Below are 13,430 nucleotides of genomic sequence, written 5' to 3' on the forward strand. Positions count from 1 at the left end.
CTCTATACTCCTCAGAATTAAGGTATGTTCTCTTGAACTTGTCCCATGGTTTTGTCTTGAAATAAGAGACAACAGAGGGAGTAAACCAAACAGAACCTAAAATTTTCTGTGGAGGAAGAGAACAAATATTGTGTATTATGAACTTCTTTTGTGGTTACACTTTTCCAATTTTCTGCCTGGTTACACTGGAGTCCAGAACTGTACAGTATACAACACTGGCTCTAGACCAAATCTTTTGCTCCTATACAAGCCCCTTGTATATGCCTCTTGCAGAACAGAAAAGTAGTAGCTTCCCAGGGCAGAGCAGAGTAAGGCGATGACTGATTGCTGAGGGTCTTAAGCCCATGCTTTCCCAGGCATGCCCTCCAGACATAGACTGTACCTGCCATGCAAGTTCAGTTGTAGGATCTTCCTTATATTAACGGTCCTGGAGGAGAGGCATGATGGCAAAAAGAAAAGACACTAAACTTTGGGCATTCTGATGTAGGGCATGAGGAAAGAAGAGCCTCCATAGCCTAAATGGCCAAGGCAGATCTGTCTACAGGGGAAAATGACTCAGACATCTCTGGTACTGACTATACTGCTCAGAAGAAAGTAATTTCCTAGTGAACTCACAGACACCAACTTATCTACCATGTTCCCCATGAGGCCCCTTTTCTTTTCTCCTTTCCACCATCTCTACTGTCTTATAATTTATTCCATCTCTGGTCTTTGTCTTGTCCCTTCCTCTCTACCTCCTTCCATCCCTCTCTCCTCATTGATGGGGCAGATCTTCCTGTTTCTGCCTTGCTCTTATGCCAATGCCTAGGAAAGGCACTCAGCCAGGTGATTATGTCACACTTTCCCCAGTGCCCTAAGTTTCCCAGTTCCCTCAGATCTGACAGTCTGCCTGCACACTCCCTCTGCATTCTTGTTTCAAGTCCTTCCTACAATCCTTATAGGATTTATTTAAGGTCTTAAAGAAGCTCCTGACCCCATAAATTCCATCCACCCTACCTATTTCTGTGATTCTGCTTTTACTGGGTCTCTTAAGAGAGCTGAACAAAATGTTCTCCATTCCAAGATTGGCTTCTGTAATGCCCAAAATTTCCTCCAGAGGGCACCAGCAGCCTTCATGGTTGCAGTCCACAGCCTGCTTTGGGAACCTGTGAGGAAGAACAAAGCAGGATTGTGTTAAACTAGTAAACACTGTGTTTCATGCAGTTCTTGTAGTGCCACCAGAGAATCGGGCCATCCTTGATCACAGCTCGGTTTAGTTGTGTGACTGTCTTCAGTTAACTATAAAATATTTGGATATTCCGTCTGTTCTCTCCCTTATCATCCCAAATTACCAGATGCTTGAGGCCAGAAGGCAAATTTAATTTGCTCCACTGAGCTAGGGCATTCAGTGAAGTCCAATGACTTTTCCCATGAAAACTAGATAAGTACACAAATGCCTGATCTGGTGATATACTTCTCCAGGTCCACTTAGAAGATGAAAAAGGAAACAGTGAGTTCCTGGGCTCAACTGGTAGCAGCTGAGAATCTAGAGCTGAGGCTTTTCTTGTCCTACCTATGACCATGTCATTATAGGCCAAATATGGAAGGTCAGTGGCCACTTTTTACAGGCTGTTTTCCCAGTCCTGGCACAAAAGACTGGCAGAATGGCAGGCAACGTATCAAGTCATGTGTACTTGCAGACAGAACTTTCCACACCCAACTTTGTGCGGATTGGTTTGGCCATGCCTTTCTGGCCAAGAAAACTGAGGGCTGAGTGCCAGAGATGTCACACTCTTTGATCGTGCAGGGTGTGTGTATGTGTGTGTGTGTGGGGGGGCATGTGGAGGGTGCTGCTCTTTTTCTGGTAATTCAAAGAGCAATGAAAGGATGGACAGGAGGCACTGGTAAATTGGGTGTGTATTTGTTAGGGAGAGATGCTAATAGCTTGGGATAGAGTAAAGAAGTAATTTAGAAATCAAAATATTCAGATAAAAACTCAGAAAAGTAGCACCCAAAGAATGGCAGATAGCCAGCAGCAGTGTGGAAAAACCAGCTGTCCACACAATCCTAAAAGCTTAGCCATCTTTAGTAGGGTAGCCCCCATAGAGAAGATGCATATGTGTAAGTTCTAACAGCAGCAGAATTAAAATTATTTCAGTGGTTAGTAATACACACCTAACTCTAAGGAACACATTTTTTCCCCATTTCAGTAATGGGGTACACAGAAGCAGCTTTCCTAGAGCCACCTCATAGGTAGAAGGCAAAACTACCTTTAGAAGACACCTCTATTCAGATTCACTGCTTGGAACTTTCTGGGACAATTGTTCTGCTCCGAAAGAATGTTTGAATACAGAGTCTCTTTCCTGAACAAGAACAGTCAGCGGGAGGATGGGCAGGCTTCTGGTTGCTATGGCCCATGTTTCTAACCCTTCACAGTCCTCAAAGCGAAGTACAAAGAGAATGTTGAAAATGCAGTGGTTTTTATATCTGTTGTTGGATTTGAAAGAAGTGGGAGTCAGAAGAGACCACATGACAGAAAAGACTGCTGGTGTGCTTGTTAGGTGTGATCATAACACCAGAACTGACTGTGAGTGTGTATGTTGCTGGAGATCCAACTCAAGAGCCTCAGCATCCCGGGCAAACACCACTAAGTTACAGGCCCAGCCTTAGGGATACTTTTTAAAGAGTCTTTATTTTAGACACCTTCATGGCCTAATATCACAATCCTCGAGCTTGCCCACTCCAGAAAATATTCAGTAGCAGGACTTAATGAAATAACATCAGCCAAATTTTGATAATTGGTATTTTTTGTTTTTGTTTTTCGAGACAGGGTTTCTTTTGGAGCCTATCCTGGCACTTGCTCTAGAGACCAGGCTGGCCTCGAACTCACAGAGATCTGCCTGCCTCTGCCTCCCGAGTGCTGGGATTAAAGGCATGTGCCACCAATGCCCGGCAAATTTTGATAATTGTTACAACTGCATGAAAACATGGAGGTCCATCTTATTATTTTTCTCTGCTTTGTGTATGACTAAAATGAAGTCAGAAAAAGAAGCATGGTTACAGTTAAAATTCAAACTACGCCAGAAACAAAGAGGAAATCATTCCCAATGGGGATGTCTGCTTCTGGAAGGATGCAGAAAGGGGTAGAAACCTGGAGCTTAAGAGAAGCCTTTTAAACTATGCTCTTTAGCATGGCTATGGTTGATAATTATGTGCATTTCATGCCTACTTTATTGAAATTTTCATCAGAAAACTTCACACAACAGTACATAGGTCATTCAGGTCTCTTCCACTGATTGCAGGTGGTTAGGTTGGCCCTCCACTGTCCCAGTTGATATCCCTCCTGCCTTCTGTTCTGTTCTGATACACAGTATATGAGGATGCTATGGCAAGTGGGAGCCCCCAGGAAACCCTCTTAGGGCACAGCTGGTTAGGGCAGGAGTGGCTGTCCCAGCTTTGCTTTCTGTGGGAGAAAACATGTGCCCATTCTATCTAAGAAACCCTGCACCCAGGAGGGAGCCTGCCAGAGGCACAAAGCTTTTCTGCCTCCCTATAGGTTCTGCCAGCACTGAAGGCTGCATCTGTCCCTCGAGGGACCAGCTCTAGCAGCTGCCTAGACCTCTTCTTGATGCCACAGCCCTGGGCAGTCTTTACAGAGATGAGTCAACACCTTCTGGTACAAAAAAAGCAATAATAAAATTTGCTGGGCCTTTTTCTGAGAGGCACAAGGCCAAACATCTAGCTGTATAGCCAGCTGAAGGGTCTTCTGAGCTGTGACACTGCAACTTATAGTTGGGGTGCTAGAGCAGACTGTCTAACCTTGAAGCTAATGTACCTTTCCTAGGAAACTAGGCCAATGGCCAGAATGAAGAAGCAGGGGAAGCTTTAGTTCTCCCTGCTGAGAGCTAAATGCCTCAGGTAAGTGCATGTCATGTTGCTGCAGCTTAGGGCAAGTGGGCCCCCGCAGAGAATCCTTGCTTTCCTATCTCCCTCTCTTGTCCCAGCTAAGCCATGCCCAAGCAGCTGCTTTGCCCAGAAGCCTGGGCCTAAGTGACAGACTAGAAGCTGACACTCCTCTGTGTCTAGGTAGGATGGGGCAGGCTTTCGCCTGTGTTGAGCTCTCCCACTCTCCAACTACTGAAAGGACTTCACTGCTGCTGGGTTGCCTCTGTGAAACTAGGAGTAAGATGAGGGGCCCTGGCTCCTGGAGCCAAATCGTGGCCTAACTTGTGACATTGTGTGCACCCTGGCTCTCAAGGGAAAATGCTTTTGTTTTAAAAGTGCAAATGTCAAAAAATGCAGAATGTAAGAAGTGTTGCTTTTGGAGGACCCCCCCAAAGAGGGCCTTACCTGCTCCTCGGGTTACCCTTTAAAATCTTTCAGAATTTTGAAGGCATCACAATCATTTCCATAGACCGAATCAAGCATTTTTGGAAGAACTTCAAAGAGTACAATGGCAGTGGTCCCCAGCAGCCTCTCTTGCATGCCTGAAGCTCAACCATTAGAATGACAAGAAAACTCTCGCCAGGATGTACTTTTACTGGGTCTACCATTGTAGCCTGCCCCTAGAAATAGTCCACTCAGCACACTGCTTTAGAGATCCCTCTAAGGTCTTGACCTTAGAAAGAGGCACCACACCTAAGCCTAAAGAAACCCATCTTGGAGTTAGAAGTGGTTTGATCTAAAATTTTCAGAAAAGGGACAACAGAGAGATGGCTGGTGGTAGCTTTAGGGGGACTGGATCTTTCCCTGAAAACTGCGCTTGGAGAAACTGACTTTTGTTGGTTTTCTAGTAGTCATCCTCTCTCCATGGTAACTGAGAAAATGAATGGTAGCATTCAAGATTTTAGTTAGCCATTATGTGGTCCTTCACATTGTCAGGGATCAATATGAGTATAGAGGGTAGTGATTTAAAACATAGATTGAGGAGCTGAAGATGGAGCACAGCGATCAAGTGTTTGTCAAGCATAGCAATGCCCTTGGTTCAGTACCTGTCACTAGATACAAGCCCAAAGTCCAGCTTCCTTCCTTCGAAACAAGCATAGATTTGGTTAGTCAGACCTGCTAGGGCTAGCTCTATGACATTAGGCAATGACTGAGCCTCTGGTGAGCTGATGTGGTTACTAATTTCAGATTTCACAGTTGATCTTCTTTCTATTGGTATTATTCTAGGGCACAGGGACCATCAGGATTTATATAACGAACATGACATTCTTAGTACATTGCCTTTGCTGTGGTACAAAAGCAAAAGTAATAATAACCAGGTGAGAAGATTGACACTCTGGAAATGCTTCACAAACAACAAGCAGAGGCTGAAATTTAGTGATCTCTGGCACAACACTTTTCGGATCTAGGACTTCTAGAGATTCCCCCAAACTTGCCTGTCTCTAAAACAGCAATTAGGAAATGTTCTAGGTAGAAAGACTGAAATGTCTTGGGTCTCACTGAACAGTTAGTTTCACAATCCATTTGTTGCTTTCCAAAGACTCCACCTCCTCTAAGTTTAAAACCATCACCAGCCATCAATTTTCCAGCAAGAAAAACATTTCCTAGGATGAAGGTCTTTCACTGTGAAAGCTGGGTACATCTTCAGGAACCCAAGACAGTTTGGTTAGCCTTCACTAGTGCTGGAGAACTACCCAAACTCTACACTTTGAGCAGGTGTCTCAAGAGTTGCCAACCACAGCAGGTTAAGAGCTTCTCCTGTGCTAAGGCCACTGTATGGGTCATCCCCAAAGCCCCCAACCTTCTCTGAAATATTATGTCCAGACAAAGCAGGGCTGCCAGATTAAACGCACAATTGAATTGGTCTTCCAGATAAACTGAATTATTGTTTAATATGTGTGTCCTAAATTCTGGATGGAACATACATTTTTTAAAAGCCCATCATTTTATCCAAAAGCCAAAAGTAACTGGGTATCCTTTGATTTGTTAATCCAGCAATTCTACATGTCAGGGCAGTCAGCTGGCAATGGCAAATCAAGCTGGCTTCTGGGGAAGGCACCAGAAATGCTGCTAAGGGAACCTCCAACAAAAAAATACAGTTTCCTATAGACAGATGTTCTACTATGAATTTCAGCCCCAGTTTCTTCATGCCTTTGGCCTCTCAGTCCTACTCTAATCTAGGGGAGCCCTTCTAGGATAAGAGAACTTGAGATGGGCCCTGAGACACAATGCTTGAGACTTAGGACTTTGTGTTCAACCAAACTGGGTTCCTAACCCACTCCAGCTTAGGCCAGAGCACAGTAAATGTCAATTATTGTTCATAGTTAGAGCCCAACCTTCCTCCCATTTCTCTTTTCTCTCCCCTTCTTGGCTTGTACTTGTCATTTTCTCAGACACAGAGTGAAATGTAGAAAAATGGAATGGTCTATAGATGTAGGCCTTGTCAAGAGAGAGCTTAAAGCATCATCTGGCAAGTCTATTAGAAACACTTAACCAAATGGGGATCCAGATACAGCTACCGCAAAGAAGTAAGCCTGTGCTGGGCCCTGTGCTAGGTGACTATGTGAGCAGAAGCAAGTACAGCATCAGCCTGCCTTTTCAATTTCAAATAAATTTGGCTCAAGTCCCCACTCTAACCCTTGTCAGGAGAGTTTAGTGTCTCCCTTAGATATTTCCTGGAAATCTTAAGGTCTCAGAATCCTATGTGGCTCACAACTGGGGCTTCTAATAAGCTTCAGATTTCACAACTCATCTTCTATTCATTATTATTGCTGTTGTTGTCAGATGACCGGAACCACTCTTCCCTGATTTATAACTTTTAAAAACCCATTCATATGAAGGCCTTTGTAACTGTCATATTGTGCCAAGGTTTACATAAATGGAGGAGATACCTGTTACAACAATATAAACAATTAAACATTGGTTACCAGATTGCCATTGTTACTTGAAATTTCTTGTCTATCTCTGGATGCATTCTGCTCCTCTGTCTTATCTCTTATTTCTTGTTTTTTCTCAGGCTCACCACAAATCCACATTCACTTTTTAATGAATAGTATCTTAATTCCATATGTACTAGATTCCACTCCTAGATTCCACTCCTTTTACCGGATTCCTCCTTCTATTATTTTGAGACAAAGTATCTCATTTTTTTTTCAGAGATTGGCCTTGAACTCAAGATCTTTCTGTTTCAGTTCCCCAAGTGATGCAATCACAGACATACACTACTCTACCCTGGAAAAGAAACTCCTTAAGCAAAAGCTTGATGAGAGTTTAGGAAATAACCATGTTTTTATTACATTACCTGGTAGAAACTTAATTAATATTGATCCATCAACATACAAGACAGGGTTGTTATACTTATTTCACACATAAGCAAACTGAAAGTTCTGAAACATTCCTGGGAGACCTAAATAAAATTCAACCCTAGTTCTTTCAAGTCTAGTGTTCTTTCCATTACCCAAGGATTTGCTAGGGAGCAAATATTTCAGAAAGTACTAAATTATGTATTAAAGGCAACTAGAAATATATATATAATATATATATATATATATAATATATATATATATATATATATATATCAGAGATGGTAGGTGGAGAGATGCTCCCTGGTAGAACAGTTCTTTGGGAGAGAAAAGAGTGTACCTGCTGTAGTCTATAGCCTCTTCCTCTGGCTAGCTCCCAGAGCTATCGCAAAACTCTCTGTGAAGAGCAAAATCCCACTCCTACAGAGACAATAGATCACAGCATCCCTGAGCTGTTTCATGGAGATGCCACTTTTGTAGTTCTAGTGATCACACACTGTTTGCAAACAAATTTTGTTTTGAGGTCTCCAAGCAGTCTAAAGTGGATTGTTGTTCCTAATTAACACAACTATTGTTGTGTAATTAACAGAACTATGAGCACCAGAGAACTCAAGTGATGCTGCCCATCTAGTAAAGGGCAGAAGCTGGCTGGCTGGCTGGTTTCATATGCATGTGCTGTCAATGAATACCAATCAAAGATCACAGGAATGCACCTGGAGTTGATAAAGCTGGGTTTGTCATTCACTGCAGCAAAGGAAAACACCCTATTTTCACGCACTGTATGTACTTCCCCTCAAGTAGCAAACAACAAACACAACTGTATCAAGAACAAATGCACTACTGGTGGTCTTTGGTTGGAAGCCATTAACAGAAATGGAGGGTGATCAACATTCACCTGAAGTATCTTGGACCCACATTTTCCATTTAGTGACCAAAAGGTTTCATGTTTAAAGTTTAAGAAGGACACTGAGATAGACAGGTCGTTTTATTAGAGATTTATTAGAAGAGATGGTAATGTTATAGACAAGACAGAAACATGGCAGTGACTCTGAGGAGCTCTCAGCCCTGCATGGTGGAAGAGGACTCTCTACTAATACTTTTCCCTACAACTGGGGTGTGAAGGAAACTGAAGTTTCTCTTTTCACTCTGAAACTGGCCATTGCTGGGGTAATCAATAAATGCCTAGTTAAATAACATTAAGTGCACAGTAAATATCTTTTGTAGCCATTATAACATAACCCTAGCTAATAATGACCACACTTGAAATTCCTTCTATTTGCCTCTTTGAGATGACTGTCTGTCCACATGTATGGGGTGGACTAGATTCACACTGAATTGAACTGTGATGTCTCATTGAAGCTCTCCATGTGGTTATCATTTTCATTTAATATTATTAATATTCAAACATATTAAAACCTTAAGATTATAAGCTATTTTGCTTATATATTTGTGCATGAATACATTCATACATATACAGGTATAGTAAGTATTCATTTCCTATAAATTTTACAAGAATAAAGTGTCAAAAGAGTAAAATTTCAACGAGTGTCACTTTTACATAAAGTAACTCAATTATTTGATGTCCAGATTAGTTGTGGTTCTTTTCTGGCCTCAAATGTTCCTCTACCTCTCAGAGTTTTTCTGTATATCCTGAAACCATTTTTTTAAGTCCATGTTATTAAACCAAATATCCACACACAGATAGCTACTGTTTATTGCTGAATGAATTTCCAGCATTGACTATAAATATTTCTTAAGGTATTTATGACTTATATCTTGTCCCTTATAATAACCAGTCATGATGTTAACTCCCTGCAGTGGTTTGAGTGGACAATGTCCCTGTTAGGGACATGATAGGTGGTACTGTTGGAGAGAGGTCATGGAACCTTTAGGAAGTGGAGCCTTCCTTGGCAGAGGAAGGACATCACTGGAGGCAAATTTTGATGCTTTATAGCCTCACCCCACTTACAGTTGGCTCTCACTGCTTCCCATATGTGGACAAAAATGTAACCAGGTAGCTTCCTCCTCTTGACAGCATGCCAACCCTTCCCCACCATTATGGAAGCTAGCCATCTGGAACCTAAGCCAAAATCTACTCTCTCATCTTTAAGTTGCTTTTGGTCATGGTATTTATCACAGCAACAGAAAAATAACTAATCCATCTTCCTGACTGCAGAATAATAAAATCATTACAATATTTTCTATGCCTAGGTTATCTTTGAGTTTTCTATAGTGGCCATTTAGATGACACAATGATTTAACATTTTATCTGATAAAAGAAAGAGTAGAAAGATAATTAGGTTTATCTAAGCTTGTCTTTGAATTAAGTACAGCTTTTAAAAGAATTGTCAAATTAATCAAAATAATCTGACAAATTAAAGGTAGAATTTATCAACAAGATATAAGTATGCAAATAGAAACATATTTCAGTGCCTGCATAATTTTCAAAGAACTTACTTATATTTAAACACGAAGACTGTAAAATAACTGTGTGCCAAAATCTTTCTTGGGAGTTTAGATAAAAAACCTCTCTTCCATTTCTATTTATAAAGTTTCTGCACAGGTGCTAAGGGTATTTATTTGATGAGAATGGTCAGAAGTCATCACATATTTCAGGATTTTAATAGATGCAGGAGATAAGATAGCTACTTTTGTCTATAAGAGCCATAACAGCAACAGTAAAATGTGTAACAACTTGAACTGGCTTAGTTCTAGCTTTCCACTAAACTACTGGTTCTTTATGTTGTGCATAAAGTTCAGTGCTATTTACTCTCATAACTCCTCAGACTGTTGCCACACCTACTAAACACCATCTGTGTTCCTTCCATGCTTGTGGGTGTGCTCTAAACATAAACATGCTTCTTCATCACAGTCACTAGTGTTAGCTTGTGCAGATCTTCAGGACACTCCAGCCTGCTTTACAGGAACTGGTTAACTCTACTAAAAATTTAACTGGAGTGGGAGGAGCAATTATATTGCAAATATAAAGCTGTGTGTTCCATCCCTAGCATGGTAAGTCCATTAACTTAGAGGGACCTAAAATGGGTTCACTCAATATGTTATATATGATGCTTTTACTCCCAATACAGTCCATGTCTTTCCTTATATATGGCATCAGACATACTCCTATTCTATCTTGTATGTTTTGGATACTTTGGGGAGACAAAGTATTATTATTAGTATTAAACTATTAGATATATTTTTAGAAATTCAGCCCTTCAGAGGATAGCGTTTCTCGAGAAATCTTTGTTGTTGTTTGAGACAGGGTCTCATTATGAAGTTCTGGAGAGCCTGGACCTCTGTGTAGATCAGGCTAATCTCAAGTACATAGAGGTATACCTGTCTCTGCTTCCCAATTGCTGGCATTAAAGGCATGTGTCACCACACCTGGGTTTCTTTTTTAAAATTACCTCCAAATACCCAATGACCTTCAAAGTAAAGCACACATGGGATTCAGCACACATGGGTTTCTCTTTAGAACTCGCAAAAGGGAAGCTTGATTGCCTCTTTGTGCCCTCTACATGAGCTGTGAATCTCATGGTAGGAACAATACAACTGACAGGAGTGATTACTTCTGACTCCTAGCAAAAGTAATAAATCCCATTTTACTCTAATAGTACAACAAACTATTCTAAATTCAGAATCTATGTTTTTTTTTATGAGCAGTCACATTGTCCTCACTAACCTCTTAAATATTCAAGAGAATTATATGCTGTAACAAATAATTCTTGCCATTCCTATGTGCTAAGAGATAAAGAAAATAGTTGAAGGTTTTGAAAACTTATGTATGGAATAACTAATATATACTGCCCACTTTCAAATGATAATATATACATGCCCACTGTCTTATGAGAGGTCTCACCATATCATCTTGCAACTTAAGGAACAGAATGGACTAATGTAATGTCATTCTTACTACAGAGTATGTTCTCTAAACAAAATCTTGGTGGTGTTGAAGCTTGTCTATCACTGATTCCTGCCCTGCAGTCTGACTATATAGTGGCATCTCGTTTTTTTCCAGTCGACTTGGGGTAGTGGCCACACCTTAAGGTTTGGCTTCAGGTGTGCAGACATGACCCCTTATAAGGAAGAGAAGGGGCTGGCTCTCACTCTCTTGGGTTGTGGTCAGAGCATCCTGAAGTGCAGAGGCTGCAACTCCAGGAACAGGAAAAACTTGGCAGTTATTTACTATCATTGTGTGAGTGCTCCCCAAATAAATACTTGTTAATTCTTTATCTGGATAATTGTGGACTCCTTTAAACCAGTCATCACTTGGTGCCCAAAATGAGGCACAAACCCACGACCCTGAGATTAAGAGTCTCATGATCTACCAACTGAACTAGCTGAGCCCCACATAGGGCACCATGTGTAGACAGAAGTTTCTGTCCCACCCAGTCCTGCAGTTGTTTAGACCCAAATAAACACACAGAGGCTTATATTAATTATAAACCGTTTGGATGATGGTTAAGGCTTCTTATTGGTTAGCTCTCTCTTAATTATTAACCCATTTCTATTAAATCTATGTATTTCCACCTGGTCTTAGCTTACTAGAGAATGCCCGGGTGTCCTATATTCCCAGTAGCTACATGGCATCTCCTTGACTCTGCCTATTACCTTACTATATCCCTGTTTGCATTTGTCACCTGGCTAAATCCTGCCTGTTCATTGGCTGAAACAGCTTTATTCATTAACCAATAAGAGAAATATATATTCACAGCATACAGAAGGACATCCCCATCGTGACTATGTTTACCCTTGGCAATAAGCGAGGAAGACAGTCAGAAAAAGCCGCCCCTAAAGCTCGAACTTGCCCTTGTCTTACCAGTTAGCCCTTGCTGCCCCCTGCTAAACAAAGTCACAGAATGTGAACGTCAAATAAGGCCTTTCTTTGACCATGAAAGATCAAGAGTATGGTGTAAGTAGTTCTGAACAAAGACAAAATATGAACAATGTTTAAACCATAGACATGACTGATTTTGCCACTACCCTCACTAATATGAACTGCTGCTCCTTCATCTTTGCTTTCATATTTCTCCTCACAGCAGAGCATTACTAAGATGTCATATTATAGAAATACCTGCTTTCTGAGTGGAGACAGGAGGATTCCTTCAGCTCATCTCCTGCCAGCCTAACTGCATCAATAAGCTCCAGGTTCAGTGAGAAACCCTGACTCAAAAGCTAAAGTCCCTGGATTCAGCTCAGAAGGTAAAGTGTTTTCTGTGCAACACAAAGACCTCTATTTGGATCCTTGGCACCCAAGGAAAAGCCAGGCACAGTAACACATGCATGAGACCCCAGCACTAGGGAACAGAGACAGGAGCATCCTCAACGCTTACTAGCCAGCCACCTTAGACAACATGGTCAGCTTCAGGTTCAGTGAGAGAACCTGTCTCAAAGATTAAGGTATGACAGCAATTAAAGAAGATATCCTGACCTCAGCTGCTGGCCTCCATACACACCTAGCACACTCATGCACATGCATATACCACATACATGTGCATGAATGCATGTGTGGGAACATAGACAAACATACCCAGAGACAGAGACATACACATTTGTATAGATAAAGTGGGTTGTTATCTATATACCCCCCCACACATGCATATCTATGTATACATGCACAAACATAAAATACACACATACACCAGGGGAAGGAGGGAGGGAAGTAGAAGAGAAAGGACAAGCTTTGAGACTCTTCTTGGTAGTTAGGAGAGCATACTGCTTTTCCAGAGGACTCAAGTTCAATTACCAGCACCCTCATCAGGTGGCTCACAACTTCCTGGAACTCCTACTCTAGAGAACCTGCTCTGTTCCAATATGCACTCACATATTTTTAAATTAAATAATCAAAACCAAATAGTTAAAAAAGATTGTCCTCAGCTATTTTAAAAGATAAAATTAGCCTGGATCATAGTAGTGGGTTATTAAATTGTGTTTGTATGTATATTCAAGATATGGAACCACACTCTTGGAATCCACATGCAGAAAATGTGGTACATATACACAATGGAATTTTATTCCAAAGTGAAGAAAAATGAAATTATGACATTGGAAGGAAAATATGGGCAACTGGAGAACATATTAAATGAAATAAGTAGGATGCAAAAGACAAATGTTGCATGTTTTCTCCAAATGCAGAATTAAGTTTTAAATCTCTAGTGCTGATATAGTCTGCATTTTTAAAAAAGGGTACCTTCCTCCACC

At 41.1% G+C, this 13,430-nt stretch overlaps 1 protein-coding gene across 3 annotated transcripts in view; it reads right to left on the reverse strand.

The window, feature by feature from the left end:
* Positions 1–13,430, reverse strand: part of Plp1 (proteolipid protein 1) — a 55,406-nt gene that overhangs the window by 17,169 nt on the left and 24,807 nt on the right. For all 3 annotated transcript variants that reach the window (XM_027432064.2, XM_035449794.1, XM_027432065.2), the window contains one exon: positions 997–1,145. The gene's annotated coding sequence lies outside the window, so the exon portion shown is untranslated. The remainder of the gene's footprint in view (positions 1–996; positions 1,146–13,430) is intronic.

The sequence above is a fragment of the Cricetulus griseus genome, chromosome X (genome assembly GCF_003668045.3).
Source record: "Cricetulus griseus strain 17A/GY chromosome X, alternate assembly CriGri-PICRH-1.0, whole genome shotgun sequence".
Taxonomy (NCBI): Eukaryota; Metazoa; Chordata; class Mammalia; order Rodentia; family Cricetidae; genus Cricetulus; species Cricetulus griseus.